Genomic DNA, 18,285 nt, shown 5'->3' on the forward strand with positions numbered 1-18,285 from the left:
CACACCAGTTATAGTTAGGAATTAGCATTTAAAAAACCTATTAAATTCACTGAAAAAACCATAGGTTTCACACCAGTTATAGTTATCTGGAAATTTTACTCCCATAAAACCATTGAAATTCCCACGTTATAGTTAGTTGGACTCACTATAACTTGCACGTGCAATGCACTGCTGATGACGTCACATATAACATCACTCATGACATGGTCAGTGACATCACTCATGACATCACTGATGACACCATCCAGTGAAAGGTGTGTATTTCTGAAAAATAAATATTAGTGAGTAATGTTTAAATATTTAAATATATGCATTAGTGTTTCACTTTGTGTATAAGTGGCTGCATGGGTTGGTGAGTAACTACATGTGTATGTATATGAGTTATTAGATGTTTTTTTAGTATCAGTATGAGTGTCTGTATTGTTTAGTGTGGGTATTATTTACAACATTGATGCATGAGTGACTGACTCTCTGTTTGTATGTATTTTGAAGACTGCATATGTGCAAGACTGTATGGTGGAATAGTGGGTATATGTGCATGTTACTGAGTGAATGACTGTCTCACTAGTGTCTTTATCAGTAACTACATAGGTTTTGATCTAGAATATGTGAATATTGATGCATATAAGTGAGTATATGTGAGGGTAAGAGGTTGTAAGAGTTCCTGTTTAAATAAGTATATGTTTCTATAAGTGATTGTTTAAGAGAATAAATATGTGTAAATTTCCATAGAAGTAAGGTGGTAGTGTGTGTACAGCTCTATATGCAAATAAATGGATGTTCAATAGTTTAGTTGCATGTGTGAGTTTGTGTGTGAGTAACTTATGGATGACTGTCAGTGTGTAACAGGATGTATAGGTGTATCACTACATATGATGAGTGAGTATACATATGAGTGATTATATGGAACTGTTGGTGAATGAGTGGATGTGTATATAGATGGTGAAATTACTGAATTGGTTGTTGCAACTGACATGGGTATGTCCATTGTTTTGAAAATTTAAGTTTCTATTTTTGAATATAGGTGTTTCAAGAGTTATATTACAGAGAAAGGAGGTCGGTCACTCTGTCACAAGGATGGTGTCATCAGTGATGTCATGAGTGATGTCACTGACCATGTCATGAGTGATGTAATATGTGACGTCATCAGCAGTGCATTGCACGCGCAAGTTATAGTGAGTCCAACTAACTATATAGTGGTAATTTCAATGGTTTCATGCAAGTAAAATTTCCAGATAACTATAACTGGTGTGAAACCTATGTTTTTTTCAGTGAATTTAATAGGTTTTTTAAATGCTAATTCCTAACTATAACTGGTGTGAAACCTATGTTTTTTTCAGTGAACTTCAATGGTTTTTTAATAGCAAATCTCTATAGGTATGAAAATTTATATTTTTTATAACGAATTTTATATTGTATAATTATGTAATAATATTTTTTATATTTTTACTATTTTTTTTTGCGCGTACCGGGGAGCGTCCTGTTAGCGCTATTGCCGCGAACGAAAATAACATTGTGACGTTTCGCGCAGTCGCGTGATGCATCATATGACGAACTGCGTAAGCGCACCTGGAAGCATGCGATGCAACGTCTCGACGTGCTTATGCCGCGCGCCCCCGGGCACGTAGCGTAAGCGTGTCACGTCACCTGATCTGAAAATAACACTTTTCATTGGTCCAGAACAGTTTCGTTTTACAAATTATGAAAGCCCCCACCTTTTTTCCTTATTCTGACTTTGTCCTTTGACTGAGGAAGACCTTTTTGGAGTTCTAACTCTATCTCTACTCTTTACTAGTTCGAAATGGCTACATTAGCAGCAGCAGCTGGAGGATCTGCCCCACCACCACCACCACCACCATCTAAAAGACCACCAGAAGATTACATTGGTGGTCAAGATGATGTGGAGGAGAATGATCAAGAGGAGGAACAGATAGGGGAATTCCTGCCTGAAAATAAACAGCCCTACCAACCAAAAGAGCACTTTATTTGGAAGTTCTTCAAAATCCCAAGGGGTTTTAAAAGAGTCAACGCTGCAAAGGTGACTTGTTTAATTTGTGATGCTGAGTTGTCCAGGGGGAACCCTAACAAAAAGTATTCCTTTGGGAATCATACAATGATTCGCCACATGATGCATTTGCATACAAACAATTATTCTAATGCAGAGTGAAGGGACCTCTGCAGTAAGCTACCCCCATCAACGTCAAGACCCTCAACATCAAAACAACCCACTCCATCGGGTCCGGGGGCAAGAGACACATTGGCTACTATTCAACCTAAGTTTGCCGATTACAAAATCGTGTGCAAATATTGTAACAAGACACTTTGCTATGGTGAGCAAAGTATCAAACTTATCATGGTTGCTGGTGATAACCATAAGTGTCCAAGAAAACCCTAAATGTTCCTGATTTTTTTTTTGCTCCAGTTGAGCCATTTACAATTCCCTGTTTTTTGTTTCTCCCCATAAACAATACAAAAAAATATAAAAGTGTTCAGAAAAGCCAAAAAAAGAAAAAAATGTTCCAAAAAACAATAAAAAAGTTAAAACAACAAAAATAATAAAAAAACAGTTCTTTTTAGAACTACCTCCAATTTATAAAAAAAATCGACATTTTTGAAAACTCTGTCATTCTTTTTTCCCTGTGGTACGCTCCCCGGTGCGCGTACTTGGCGCTCCCCCGCGCAAATCGACCTTTTATGACCCCCCCCATCAAACCTAGGGGGTCAGGGGGGTCTACTCTGCCCCCTTATGGTCATTTCCCCCTTTGTTTTTGCCACCTCTTGTGTCTCGATTTTACCGAGACACAAGATGGCGGCCGCTCCGGACTGTTTGGAATGTTTACAGACACCCGAGAGCCAATCAGCTTTCCGTGCGCAGGTCGCGTGGCGCGCCCGGTGCGCTCCCTGGTGCGCGTACCGGGGCACGCTTATAGATATATATATTTTTTTGATCCTAAATTACTCTAAATCCACTGTAGCACATTTCTTGAGACATAGCAAAGGCACATCGGGCTACCAGTCCCTACAATTTTGCCAAGTTTGGTGAAAATCCATTCAGCCATTCGGGCTAAAAGTGAGGCCAACCTCCCTATGGAAATTAACATAGGGAAAACACGTTTTGGGACCCCCCTTTTATCTCGGCCCCCGCTTGACGAATTCCCCCCACATTTTCAGGGAAGGAGCGGAGCGGGCCACGAACTTTGAGAAATTCGCAAAGATTCGTCCATCGGCGCCAAAGTTATTCCCAATAGAATGTTGCGGATTTCCTATGGAAAGTAGATCCTAACTATAACTACCTACTGGCGACCGCCAGTAGGTAATATATATATATAGATATATATCAATTCAATTCAAAATATCTTTATTCGATTGTTAGATGCAATCATAAAAGTACAGATAAAAATTTACAATATAAAAAAGGTGGATATATAAAAATACAGGAATTCATTAGGTTCATAAAAATCAAGCACAAAGGGGAAAAACAATTACAGTTATAAAGTGCAGTTATATGTCCATACGTTTCCTAATGTTCATCACATTTTTTAAATACAAAATTGTTATTGCTACACATAAATGGTTGTCAAGGGCTTGTATCTTGATCATCGCCGCACAACACCGACAGAGTCCTGATTCTCTTAAAAATGGCAATAAAACATTTTCCTCATTACATCATACAATTTACAAAATAGGAAAACATGAATGGTACTCTGGGGTGAGATATTGTCACAAGGGCAAGGAGGTAGATTGTGCATCCAATTATTAATCATAGGAAAACTAACCAATCTGTGGAAGATATCAAATCGAATGTCTGTCAAAATATCGAAAACAAAAATATCGATATACAAAAATATCGGAACAAAAATATCAAAGTCAAAAATATAGGAATCTTATCCCTAACAACGTAAGTACAAATATATCAAAAAAATATATAGAATGACAAAAATATCGTTTTCTGTAAAATATAGTTTTTTTAATATAAGAAAAAAGTAATATTAACAAAATAATACTTATAAATGTAATAAACATATTTAAAAATGTACTATAATATTTAAAATTAATACATAATGTAATACAAATTAATATTAATAAATATATAATACATAATATATTTTTCATTAATAATAACTCTAAATTAATTATTGTCATAACTTAAAAACAAATAAAAATGTAATAAATTACTAATACATTTATTTACATAAAATATTCACATAAATAACAATTAATAACAACACAATACTAATAAAAAAGCTAAATACATTTTAGATAGCGTATGAGTAAAAATTACTATTCCCACTCCAGAGAGTGCGACAGTAGGGAAAGTGTTGGATAGCGTAGCAGTAACAATTACTATTCCCACTCCAGAGAGTGCAACAGTAGGGAAAGTGTTGGATAGCGTAGGGTTAAAAATTACTATTCCAACTCCAGAGAGTGCAACAGTAGGGAAAGTGTTGGATACCGTAGGGGTAACTATTACTATTCCTACTCCAGAGAGTGCAACAGTAGGAAAAGTTTTGGATAGCGTAGGGGTAAAAATTACTATTCCCACTCCAGAGAGTGCAACAGTAGGGAAAGTGTTGGATAGCGTCAGGGTAACAATTACTATTCCAACTCCAGAGAGTGCAACAGTAGGGAAAGTGTTGGATAGCGTAGGATTAAAAATTACTATTCCAACTCCAGAGAGTGCAACAGTAGGGAAAGTGTTGGATAGCGTCAGGGTAACAATTACTATTCCAACTCCAGAGAGTGCAACAGTAGGGAAAGTGTTGAATAGTGTAGGATTAAAAATTACTATTCCAACTCCAGAGAGTGCAACAGTAGGGAAAGTGTTGGATAGCGTCAGGGTAACAATTACTATTCCAACTCCAGAGAGTGCAACAGTAGGGAAAGTGTTGGATAGCTAGGATTAAAAATTACTATTCCAACTCCAGAGAGTGCAACAGTAGGGAAAGTGTTGGATAGCGTATGGATAAAAATTACTATTTCCACTCCAGAGAGTGCAACAGTAGGGAAAGTGTTGGATAGCGTAGGGGTAACAATTACTATTCCAACTCCAGAGAGTGCAACAGTAGGGAGAGTGTTGGATAGCGTAGGATTAAAAATTACTATTCTATCTCCAGAGAGTGCAACAGTAGGGAAAGTGTTGGATAGCGTAGGGGTAACAATTACCATTCCAATTCCAGAGAGTGCAACAGTAGGGAAAGTGTTGGATAGCGTAGGGGTAACAATTACTATTCCAACTCCAGAGAGTGCAACAGTAGGGAAAGTGTTGGATAGCGTAGGGGTTTAAATTACATACTTATAAATTACATCTGTCAATTAATTAATTATTTAAAATGAATTACCAATTAATTAAATGTATTTACCAATTAATAAAAATAAATGTATGCTTCCTACTAATTATTAATTAATTCTACACAATGAAATTACTTCCCACCCTATTCCCCTATAAACCCATAACCCGCTACAGAACATATTTATCAATTAATTAAAAATAATTACCAAAATAATTAAATATAATTACCAATTATTTTTAATTAATGTATGATTCCTACAAATTAATAATTATTTAAACATTATTACATTACTTCCTACCCTATTCCCCTATAAACCCATAACCCTCTACAGAACATAATTATCAATTAATCAATTAATTAAAATTATTTACAAATAATTCTCAATTAATTAATTAATAATTCCTACTAATTAATAATTAATTTAACATAATTAAATTACTTCCCACCCTATTCCCCTATAAACCCATAACCCGCTACAGAACATATTTATCAATTAATCAATTAATTAAAATTAATTAAAAAATAATTCTCAATTAATTAATTAATAATTCCTACTAATTATTAATTAATTTAACATAATTAAATTACTTCCCACCCTATTCCCCTATAAACCCACAACCCGCTACAGTACTAAAAGACAATATTTAATGAAATTACATTAAAAATAAATAATAAAACATAATAAATACAATATAATATACACAAAATGTATTTAAAAATCGATATTAGTAACATCGAAATTATTTATTTCGATATTATTGACATCGATATTTAAAACTTCGAAATTACTAATATCATACTAATATCTATATTAAGACTGTCAATATTACTTACCTTCTATATTATGTCCCATCGATATTTAAACTTCGATATAATTGTATATCGAAATTTAAAACTCGATATTTTGTCTGTGTACCATCAAATCTAAAGCGCGAGAGTGAAAAGCGCTCATATTTATTAGTTACATATATTAAATAGGGCTGAATCTTAAAAGTTGCTAAAACCTGTTGATGCTGCTGAACAGAAGGTTTTAAGACCTCCGCTGCAATCCTGTGAGAATCCAAAAGAGCTAAGAACTCCTTCTTCAAATCTTTCTGTGAGATTGCTGAAATATCCATATGATTCCAAAAACATTCTTCTCTCCCAATATCTTTTTAGGCTATTTTTGTAGCACCCTCCAATTTTAAAATGTCTATCAGGACATCTCTGTTTAAACGTGTTGCTTCTTGTGTCCAAAGTCTGTGCCATAACAGCACTGGCTCTAGTTTAATCAGGTCTGTTATATAGGAAAGACCTAGTTCTGAGTGACAATTAAAATTAGAGGAGCTTTTGGTGAGTGCCAGAATATATTTAAACATTTTTTTTCAGCAATCTGGATAGGCATGGAGTTTGCAAAACCCCAGACCCCAATACCATAGGTAGCACCAGCTACGCATTTAGCTTGATAGATTTTGATTAATTCTGCATGGGGTCTAGTCCCTAGTTTATTTGAAAAGATTTTTAGGGCAACGATCGATCGAAGAAGCTCAAGCTTTTTAACAGAAACAGCTTGGGTCCACGTCTCGTTTTCGGCAGACAGTATCCCAAGGTAAGAAGAATGCTTGCCAACTTCGAGCTTCTGTTCTGCTATAAAAATAGGCCTCTTAGGTTTACTTTGCCTACCACAATACATAGTGAAAGTCTTTGATGTATTAACTTTCAGGCCCAACTCATTCATAAAGCGGGAAAAGCTGTCAACCACCCGCTGTAGGCCCACTTGAGTACGTGACATAAGTACAGCATCGTCAGCGTACGTAAGTGCTGGTATTGGGCGGCCTCCTACAAATGGGGGATCCAAGCTATCTTTGCACAAGACTTCTTCCAATCCATTTATATACAAGTTAAAAAGGAAAGGGGCAAGGACACAGCACTCTTTACAAAAAGAGAGAGTTTCCCTTGTGCCAGAAAGGACTGGGAAGTACAAAACGTAAACAAAAAGAGTTTCCTTTCTGTGCAAACCAATACTGTTAGACTCTAAACTTTATCAAACATTTAAAGTGGAACCTGAAATATATACCTCAAACACAAAACTATTAAAATATTTGTTTCGATTTTATTAAAAACCGGCACTAAATGCCAAAAATATCATGTTCGTTATACATATACAGTACAAAATATAAAATTACAAAGATTTTTCTTGTTACATAAAATACAAAATATACATATCAATGATAAGGTAGTCCTTTTGTCGACGCGTTTCGGTGTCTTGATCTTTTTGTAAACACCTTCTTCTGGATAGGTAAGTAAAATCTACAACATTTCAAATCTGCAAATAAATATATACAGTTAAAATAACTTAGAGGTTATATATTTCTCCTATATTTAATCTAGGTTTTAGGTAAATTTGATAAGGTCAAGGTGGTCTTACTTAAAAAAGCATATATCTTTTAAGTTCTTCTAGTTTTCCTTAGACTCGAACCATTTCTTGCTTTTTGGTTCTTCTTTTAAAATATTCGACGGGGCATGGACCTGTATTAAAAAGGACGGTATGGATACCATTCTCAGTAACGATCTTTAATGTGCATTGGTACCACTCAGAATGTTCTTTTTATCATCAGTGAGCGGTTTAAGGGCTACTTACATGTTTTTGTGTCACACAGGATTTTTTTCATGGAGTAGGGGTCATCAGTCTGTAATTTAGATGATCCTGGAGTATTCAGTTCTCCTTCTCTGTTAAATCCCGGACGTTCACTGTTCCGGTTTTACCACCTTGAAGTTATCGAAATGCTTCAGTGGAACTATTTCTATAAATGGAGTTAAATGGATATCACTTTCCACTCTTTAGCTGATATAAGGCGCACATTGCTTTAGGCACAATTTCGATCTATTTTATACGTTCGTATCTGTCATACTAATAGATATCCTCATTTATTCTGATTTTATACTAATTATTCACTGGTTAAAAACAGATTAAACAGAGAAGGAGAACTGAATACTCCAGGATCATCTAAATTACAGACTGATGACCCCTACTCCATGAAAAAAATCCAGTGTGACAGAAAAACATGTAAGTAGCCCTTAAACCGCTCACTGATGATTAAAAGAACATTCTGAGTGGTACCAATGCACATTAAAGATCGTTACTGAGAATGGTATCCATACCGTCCTTTTTAATACAGGTCCATGCCCCGTCGAATATTTTAAAAGAAGAACCAAAAAGCAAGAAATGGTTTGTGTCTAAGGAAAACTAGAAGAACTTAAAAGATATATGCTTTTTTAAGTAAGACCACCTTGACCTCATCAAATTTACCTAAAACCTAGATTAAATAAAGGATAAATATATAACCTCTAAGTGATATTAACTGTATGTATTTGTTTGCAGATTTGAAATGTTGTAGATTTTACTTACCTATCCAGAAGAAGGTGTTTACAAAAAGATCAAGACACCGAAACGCGCCGACAAAAGGACTACCTTATCATTGATATGTATATTTTGTATTTTATGTAACAAGAAAAATCTTTGTAATTTTATATTTTGTACTGTATATGTATAATGAACATGATATTTTTGGCATTTAGTGCCGGTTTTTAATAAATTCGAAACATATATTTTAATAGTTTTGTGTTTGAGGTATATATTTCAGGTTCCACTTTAAATGTTTGATAAGGTTTAGAGTCTAACAGTATTGGTTTGCACAGAAAGGAAACTCTTTTTGTTTACGTTAAGGACACAGCACTGCCTGACCCCACTCCTGATTGGAATTTTGTTGGTGCGTTCTCAATTTAGGCCAAAGCGAACGCGGGCTGAAGCGTTGCTATAAAAACGTTTAGGATAATAAATAATGTTAGATTCAACCCCAAGTTGTTCTAATATTACCCACAGTTTAGAATGGACCACACAATCAAAAGCGGCCGAGAGATCTACAAAGGCCAAAAACAAGTTACCCTGTTTTGCCCTCGTGTATTTCCCGACCAACATTAATAAATTCAAACCCTGTTCTACTGTCCCCAGGCCAGAACGAAAGCCATATTGAAGATCAGACAGAACAGAGTTTTCCTCCATCCACTCCAGGAGCCGGTCCAGGATGACTCTACCCGCTATCTTAGTGAATGAATCCAGTAGGGAAATAGGGCTATAGCAGGCTGGATCCTGTCTATTTCTCTTCTTATAAATCAGAACTATGACAGATTCCACCCAAGTGAGCAGGAATTCAGCAACACAACTAGCGTTAAGCACCTGGACCAGGAGGGGCGCCCAAAGAGAGGAATTGCTCTTAAATATATCCATGGGAACCACGTCTGGGCAAGGCGCCTTAGCACTCTTGCTTCTACTCAGAGCCTTTTCAACCTCCTTGAGAGTATAATACAAGTTTCTACTAGGGGAATAATCAGAGGTGGGGATCAAAGACCCCACTTGTTCCCCTCCTTCATATACTCTCGAGAAGTGTCTGACCCTGTCTGAGTCACATATTGCTATATCTTTTTTTGGACTGCCATCTTCCATAAGAAAGGGGGTTCTCACAATTTTCCAAAAGGTTGCGCTATCATTTATTATGGAGGCTGAATGAAGAGCCTCCCAAGCTTCAGACCTCAAAGTGTTTTTCCTGTCTTTAATTGCTATTTAATAATCTTTCCTAGATCTGCGGATTGCCTCAGCAGAACTGGGTTTATTGTGCAGCACCTTTTTTAGGACTGCATAGACCCTGGTGCATCTGGAATCAAACCAGCCTCTATCTTTCTTTCGGTTTTTAAACTGCCTGGTGAGAGAGTTTTTAATTTCGTTCGATATTACGGAAAAGGATGCAAGACAAATTTCAGGTGGTGAGTCTATCTCTAGACACGTTGCTATTTCTAAAAGGCATTTATCAAACACTGTTTTAACTATCTCTGCTTCATTTATCATAGCCCATTTTAATGTATATCCATTATTGTTACCAGTAGTTAAATTAGTGTCCAAGCTGTTACATTCTTTATCATTAATCAGCGTGGATACAGTAGGTAACAGGATAGTCACGACTAGCGGAAAGTGGTCGCTCAAAACTATATCAGGAACACTAAAAGAATGGATTCTGTTCCCACACTTATTAGAGATAGTGATATAGTCTATGGTTGTGGAGCAACCTCTACCATTGAATGTTGGGGCTAGTGTAGGATTAGAGATAAACATTTCATTTGCAAACCCTAGGTCGAAATTAGCTAACAAGATATTAAATTGTTCCCCTAAAACATTATGCTCAAAATGGAAATGTCCCTCACCATCATCCTGTGTTACACCACACCTATTGTCCTTAGTTAATTCACACAAATTACAGTTGAAATCAACCAGCATAATTATCATCAATTTGTGCTTAAAAAGTTTTTCCTGTACAAACAAGACTTTAGTCAATTTCCTTAAGACATTCGTAACAACATCACAGGGAATATTATTATACAGATTGACAATTACAATTGGGATATCACAAGCCAGGCCAAGTACCAAAATTTGAAAATAAATGTCTTTAACAGGTTCAGTAATTTTCTCAAGCTCTAATTTGTTAGACAAATAGACACGCAGGCCACCCTTAGGTCTCCCATGGGGAACAGCTACAGCTGAAGTATAAAAAGTTCACTAGTACATAGATACAGTGATCGGACAGGCACGTGAGATGTTTTTCTATATTCCACTGCATCACTCACTGGGAAATGCACACTTTTCACATTTTAAATGAGGCTGGGAGCAGCAGGTGTCCAGGTCACAGAAATTATACCGCAGTCATGTGAAAATCTGGCTGCGGTATATTGATGACTTGTTCATCATCTGGGGAGGCTCATTAGATCTAGCCAAGGAATTTATATCAATCCTGAATCAAAACGATGTGAATCTGATACTTGAAGGGAATATGAGTGTGCAGAGCATTGAATTTTTTGACTTACGTATTGAAGCAATGGATCACAAGCTTGTGTCCAAACTCTATCGTAAAACCACAGCTGGCAACCTTCTGCTACATGCAGATAGTGGGCATCCCAAGACTCTTATCTGTGGCATACCCTTTGGCGAGTTTCTCAGGGCTCGGTGAAACTGCAGTGCAGACGATGATGTCAAACTTGAAGGGCTTTGCATGACTGAACGGTTTTTGGAGAAGGGTTATAACCAACAGGTGATCAATGCCAAAGCCAATAAACTTACCCACAAGGAACTGCTAGTACCCAGAGGTAAAGATGAAGCCAGTGATCAGGTGATCTGATTTGTAACCACTCACCACTCTGACTCATGGCAAGTTCGTTAGTTCTTTAACAAGCATTGAAATGTTTTAAAAACTGAAACCACTCTCAAGGATGTTATAGGTTCAGTGTCCAACATTACTTATAAGAAGTCTGATTCTTTGAGAGATAAGCTGTGTTACAACGAGGTGCCAAGGACAAAAAGTAATCCATTAGATGTTCATGGTTTTTTCACATGCATGTCATGCAAAGCATGAAATTCAGTTCCAATGTGGAAAGTGTGCATTTCCCAGTGAGAGATGCGGTGCGGAATATAGAAAAACATCCCAGGTGCCTGTCCGATCACTGTATCTATGTGCTAATATGCCCATGTGCCAAGAAGTACGTAGGCAGCCTTATGTTTCAAGCAAATAATCATATTCTTGAGCACATGAGGGCTACTCAAAACAAAGATAAGTTATCCCCTGTAGCTAGACATTTTAAAGAGTTTCACAAAAGTAATCGCAATCTTTTGTGATTGTTTGTCATTGACAGCGTTACCTCAATGAGTTGTGGAGGAGACAGGATTCGCAAATTGTGACAACTTAAGTCCAGATACCTCATGGACTTAGATACGAAGATCCCAGGGCGGTTGAACTCTAAAGAAGAACTCTACTGGCATTTGGGAGATTAATGTCCCCTCCAGGATTGTCCAGTAGGCATGTATTTATGAACTTCTAGGCTGTTGTTCATGCTTTAAGTGGGTGTGTTCCCAACCTCCTCCTTCTTTGGATCTTGTCTGCCTGCTTCTGAGCTTGGATGCATAACATATTATGTTGTAACATGCAATGTTCTAAAATGTTCTATTATGTCTCCTGCTGCATGTCTCTGCAACAGTTTTTTAAAACTTTTTTGTCATTCACTTGCACTTGAACTTTATATGTTTTCAGTTTGCAATTTGACCTTTGCTTGACCCCAGACTATTTATAGTTTTTTCATTTTCATTGCTTTCTTTGTATAGGTGATGCCAGTTTCTGGATAGTGGCCCCACTTCTGTAGTCCTTAAGTGAGAAGATGTAGCAGAGGCCCACTGGGGCTTGAGTATGTCTTTATATGTTTTTGGAACATGTCAAAGCTATTGGTCTTATTTTTATTTGATAATGAATTACCCACAGGGGTTTAGTATTCAACAGTTTATGGGGGGATGTCCCGTATTAATCAATTTAGGCGACTTTAAATAGTGGGATGTCATGGCACATTACACTTTAGATAGAAGGCAATAACATTCTGCTTGACTAGGGGGGACACCAGAACAGAGCCTTACCTGTATCGAGGAAACCGCCATCGGGCAGCGCAGAGCCGTGAGGGAAACGGCAGGAAGAACACCGGGAAGCACCGGACGCCCGGACCACAATCCCCAGCAGCCCCTGGGGCACCAGCGCGCCCGTGACGTGCTAGGAGCGCCCGGAGGCGCTGGTAAAAGGCTGACCCCCACGAGACCAGGGGGGACACCAGAACAGAGCCTTACCTGTATCGAGGAAACCGCCATCGGGCAGCGCAGAGCCGTGAGGGAAACGGCAGGAAGAACACCGGGAAGCACCGGACGCCCGGACCACAATCCCCAGCAGCCCCTGGGGCACCAGCGCGCCCGTGACGTGCTAGGAGCGCCCGGAGGCGCTGGTAAAAGGCTGACCCCCACGAGACCAGGGGGGACACCAGAACAGAGCCTTACCTGTATCGAGGAAACCGCCATCGGGCAGCGCAGAGCCGTGAGGGAAACGGCAGGAAGAACACCGGGAAGCACCGGACGCCCGGACCACAATCCCCAGCAGCCCCTGGGGCACCAGCGCGCCCGTGACGTGCTAGGAGCGCCCGGAGGCGCTGGTAAAAGGCTGACCCCCACGAGACCAGGGGGGACACCAGAACAGAGCCTTACCTGTATCGAGGAAACCGCCATCGGGCAGCGCAGAGCCGTGAGGGAAACGGCAGGAAGAACACCGGGAAGCACCGGACGCCCGGACCACAATCCCCAGCAGCCCCTGGGGCACCAGCGCGCCCGTGACGTGCTAGGAGCGCCCGGAGGCGCTGGTAAAAGGCTGACACCCCCCTCGCCCCGCGAGTCGCGCGCGGGAGCGCCCGGGGCGAAGCCCGGGCAAAGGGCGGGCCCTCTACGGCCCTCATCGGCAGGAGGAGGCAGGGGCAGGGCCAGATACCCTGTTCCAGTAGAAAACGCACCTTTAAGCAAGACAAGTAAGATATTGTCGTTGTCCCTGTAGTAATTGTCAAGAACATATTATACAAAGACTATGTCTAAAAAGAAACCTGCTGCTCTGACCGTAAATACCATGCATAACTATGTTGTACAAACAGTCAAGAAAATTAATGAACAGAGGAGGGAATCACTTGGCTTGAGTCAGTCACCAGACTTGTGTAGATTAAGCCCCACTTTACCTCTGTCCACTGAGGATAGCCCTTTTGTGCTGGTGGAAACCAGGGTTTCACCAACTGCCCCACTAATCGTTGAGTCTAGCAACCAGCCATCGACCATATTACCTTCCCCTGTTATTCTGGACGGTGACTCAGAAAATGTTTTAGACTCAGACCCAGAAACTGAAAATGGTCCTGCGGAGGATGATATACCATTGGTCGAGTGCACACCCCGGCCTGTGCGCACCTGTGTGAAGAATCAGCGGAAGCAGGGCGGGCCAAGGCCAAGAGTGAAAAGGAAAAGAACATTATCCCCAGGCCCTTCGAGAGCTCCCCAAAAGACTGTTGGGGATGGGTCTTTCAGAAACAGAGGAGATGATGAATTGCTGGGTAAATTGCTTGAAGTTGTAGAGGGTAAATTAATAGAAATTGTGAAACCTCTGATTTCTAAAATCGACAAATTGCAGGCTGAAGTGAAAAGACTTGGTAGTGTGCAAACTAAATTGACGGCGGAAATAGGCGACCTTAATACTCTATTAACAATGAGAAGTAGTATGGAAGGGATTAATCTAGCGGGAGAAGGGACATCTGGTGCGCTGAGTAATCCTGAATACGTGCCGGCCCCGATAGTTAATCAACCTGTAATAACAGCAGAAGGGCGGCCGTTAACAGTAAACATACCGCAAGTACAAGTTCACGGTACTGACCCACTACAGTTCATAGAGGAAGCCTCACCCGTTGTATTGGTCTTAGCTAACGTACCCCCTTTGGATGATGGCATTACTGAGTCATCTAGCTCTTTGAGCAGCAAGGCCCTCCATTGGCTTTCAGGTAACATGAGGTTAGCACCCGGAGGGGCACAGCAACTGTCCCAGGAAATTAAAACAGCTAAACGTGTCCCCTGGATAGGGAATCGCCCCAAAAGATTTAAAGGGGATTGTGTGGTGGTCACATTTGCACACTCCAATACACTACCAAATGTCTTAACACATATTCTTCCGCCTCAGCGCAGAAGAGGTTCGGTTGTTCCCCTAACATTAAAATTTTTCTATGGGGAACACCATAATGTAACCCTGCCTAAAACGCCAGCACCAGGATGGGATAATAATTTAAACCTAAATATACATAACCGCTGGACTTCTCCCCTTGTACCGAACCTACTATTACATAATAGATTTGATGCCCTGTCTGGTCTTAATAACTGCGATTGACAAGAGGCTAGTCAGGAGATGACCGAAGTGTTCGCAGGAGTGGACCTGCTTCAGATCCCAGATTCTATAGATGGTACATTGCCAAAGTCTGTGGGTGTTGTTTGTAACATTGCAAAAGGGGCATCAATATCTTGCCACGTTGCTAGTTGGAATATAGCAGGATTAGTGTCCAAACTTGAAGTTCTAGGATGGTTAGAATTAATTAGAACATTCGATATTCTTTGTTTGCAAGAGACCTGGTGTCTAAATTTTAAGGGTCTTGACGGTTTTGTAGCATATGAGCTACCAGCAGTAGCAACTACTTCAGGGAGGGCCAAAGGTGGTTTGCTGACTCTGATTTCTGTGAAAATGCGAATTAGGGTGAAGAAGCATATCACCGTAGGCAATAACTCCCAATTGTTATGGTTAGTGGATATGGCAGGCAAAAACATTCTGTTGATAAACATGTATAATAATGTTTTTGACGTTAGTAGATATACTGTTATTTTAGAACTAGACGTCGCAATCAAAAAACTGGTGAAAGCATCTAATACTGTTTTTGAGTTTATATATGTTGGAGATTTTAACATTTCTGTTTGCCCACTCTCTGATCAAAAGTTGTGTGGTACATTAAACCGTGTTGGAGAGCCAACCATACATTTCCAACACAATACGTATGGAGAAACCCTGAACTCCTTCCTCCTGGCCCATGACATGGAGATTATAGAGATTGAGCAGGATGAGAAGGGTGATAGCCTGCCAACTTTTGTAGGGAGAGGAGCAAACTCTGTAATTGATTTTATTTGCATGTCTTCCGAACTAGCTATCTTTAGTTCTTGTGTCAAGGTTTTAGACCACATGATCAGTGACCATAATTGTCTTGTTATCGAAACCAGGTTTTGGGATGCTTGCATAACCTCAGATAGTAGCCCTATCACAAACATTGAAGTATACAGGCCGAACGGATTTAGAATAAGGTGGGCTGGGGATAAGGCTGAAGTAATCTCAAACTGTATCATCTCTGGCTGTTTAAACGACATTAGATTAATTACCGAAGAGAATTCAAATATGAAGGCCTGTATTTTCTACTTTACAAGAGTCAATGTTTTTATTAGTGATAAGTTTACCAGGGCTGCCAGAAATTCTAAAAGCAAAGCAAAGGGCTGGTTCAATAATGCCTGTACTGTAGCACTGAAAACCCTAAAAAAGGCATTATCCATTAGACCTAGAGATAAATTAGCTGTAGCTAAGCTTAGATCTGACTACAACTTAGTCCTTAAGCAAAGGAAAGCTGCATTACGTGAGGAAGCTTGGGAGCGTTTTGATCAAGCGGCTGTTTCAAATAATTGTACCCTCTTCTGGGCAGCAGTTAACAGCCCCTTTTTAAAGGATGACAAACTCCCCGTGTTGACCTCAAATGTTGGCAAGGAATCATGGGTCCAGCATTTTTCTGGTATTTTTAATCCTAAAACTGAAATGTTGCCGATAAGTTGCTCCTGGCCAGTACTTAACATAGATATCACCTTACAGGAGGTCCTAAGTAGTATTCAGGCTAGTAAGGGCGGAAAGGCCCAGGGACCCGACGGTGTCCCAGTGGATGTATACAAATTTGCACCTGAGACTTGGGGACCAGTACTAGTCAAAGTTTTTAATGCTGCCGTCCACTGTACTATTCCTTGTACCTGGTCTGAATCTATAATAGTTCCGATTCATAAAAAAGGGGACCGAGGAAACGCAAAAAATTACCGGCCAATTTCTTTACTGGATTCGTCTGTCAAGATTATGAGCCGTGTACTCCTCACCCGACTAGAAGAATGGGCAGAGTCTAACCAGATAATGACAGACTGCCAATACGGGTTCAGGAAAGGAAGAGGTTGCATTGAACAATGTTTAAACCTGGAACTCCTGATAGGGAAATACACCCGTGCAAAAAGTGGGTCACTCTACCTCTGTTTTGCCGACCTGAGCAGCGCCTTCGATTTGGTGGATCACGCCATACTATGGACCACCTTGCTAGAAATGGGAGCACCTAGAGAAATTATATACTTCCTGGCCCGCCTGTACGAGAGACTCAGCTCGAGTGTCCGATATGGGCCTTCGGGCGAATGTACAGATAAATTCCAGGTCAGGAGAGGTATTAGACAAGGGTGCGTTCTGGCACCCCTGCTTTTCACCCTTTTTATCAACGAAGTAGACTCGATCCTTAAGAAAGCACCTGCGGACGCCCCTAGAGTAAACACAAATACCATCCCTGTGTTACTTTATGCGGACGACGCTGTGCTGCTTTCGAGGACCCCTCGGGGTCTACAGCTCTTGATGGACAAATTTGTGGCCTTTATAGAAAAAAGAAAGTTGGTCATCAACAAGAGCAAGACATATGTGATGGAGTGTGGTGCCAGCAATGTCAAAACTAAAAAGCCCTATAGGTATCACATTGATGGCCAGGTGGTGCAATGTGTGGAAAATTTTTGTTACCTGGGGGTTACCTTCTCTAAAAACGGGCGCTGGGATGTTGAGCAAAAGGTGGTGCGTGATAAAATGACCAGGAGCGCCAACGGAATATTTGCTTTTGCAAGTAAACTAGGTAGTAGAAGGCCCAAGGTAATGCTTAAAATTTTCGAAGCCAGGTGTCTCTCAGCGGCTCTTTACGGAGCAGGGGTTTGGGGGGTATCCAGGGCAGAACCTTTACAGGTAGAAGAGAATATTTTTCTGAAAAAATTACTGTGTCTCCCGACATCTACCGCTAACAGTCTGGTCCACAAAGAATTAGGATTACAACATCTAAATGACCTATTACTGTTGAGACCTTTGATGTTATGGCGCTCGGTCTGGATGAAAGATGAAACCTCATTTAACAGGGCTATTATTGAGGACTGTCTACGTCTGGACTTTTTTTTCATAAAATCCCATGGATTAAGTACACAATTGAAACCTTTTCCAAGGTGTTTGGATTAAACGTTACACTAGATCACTGTTCTGCCTCGGACTTCTCTAAAGAGAGTCTAAAATCAATCTTTTTAGATCATTGTGCAGAAAAACGAGATATGGATGATCTTAAGCTTTCCACCTGTATACGTTATAACCAATTGAATGAATTTGTGGGCCTACATCCCTACCTCCCCCAGGTGACTAAAGGGCAACATCGGTTTGTCCTCACCAGGATGAGGATGGGTACGGCCCACCTATTGGTTGCATTCCCTGAGATTAAGATGCGCCCT

This window comes from Lissotriton vulgaris, chromosome 4_1, assembly GCF_964263255.1.
Source record: "Lissotriton vulgaris chromosome 4_1, aLisVul1.2, whole genome shotgun sequence".
Taxonomy (NCBI): Eukaryota; Metazoa; Chordata; class Amphibia; order Caudata; family Salamandridae; genus Lissotriton; species Lissotriton vulgaris.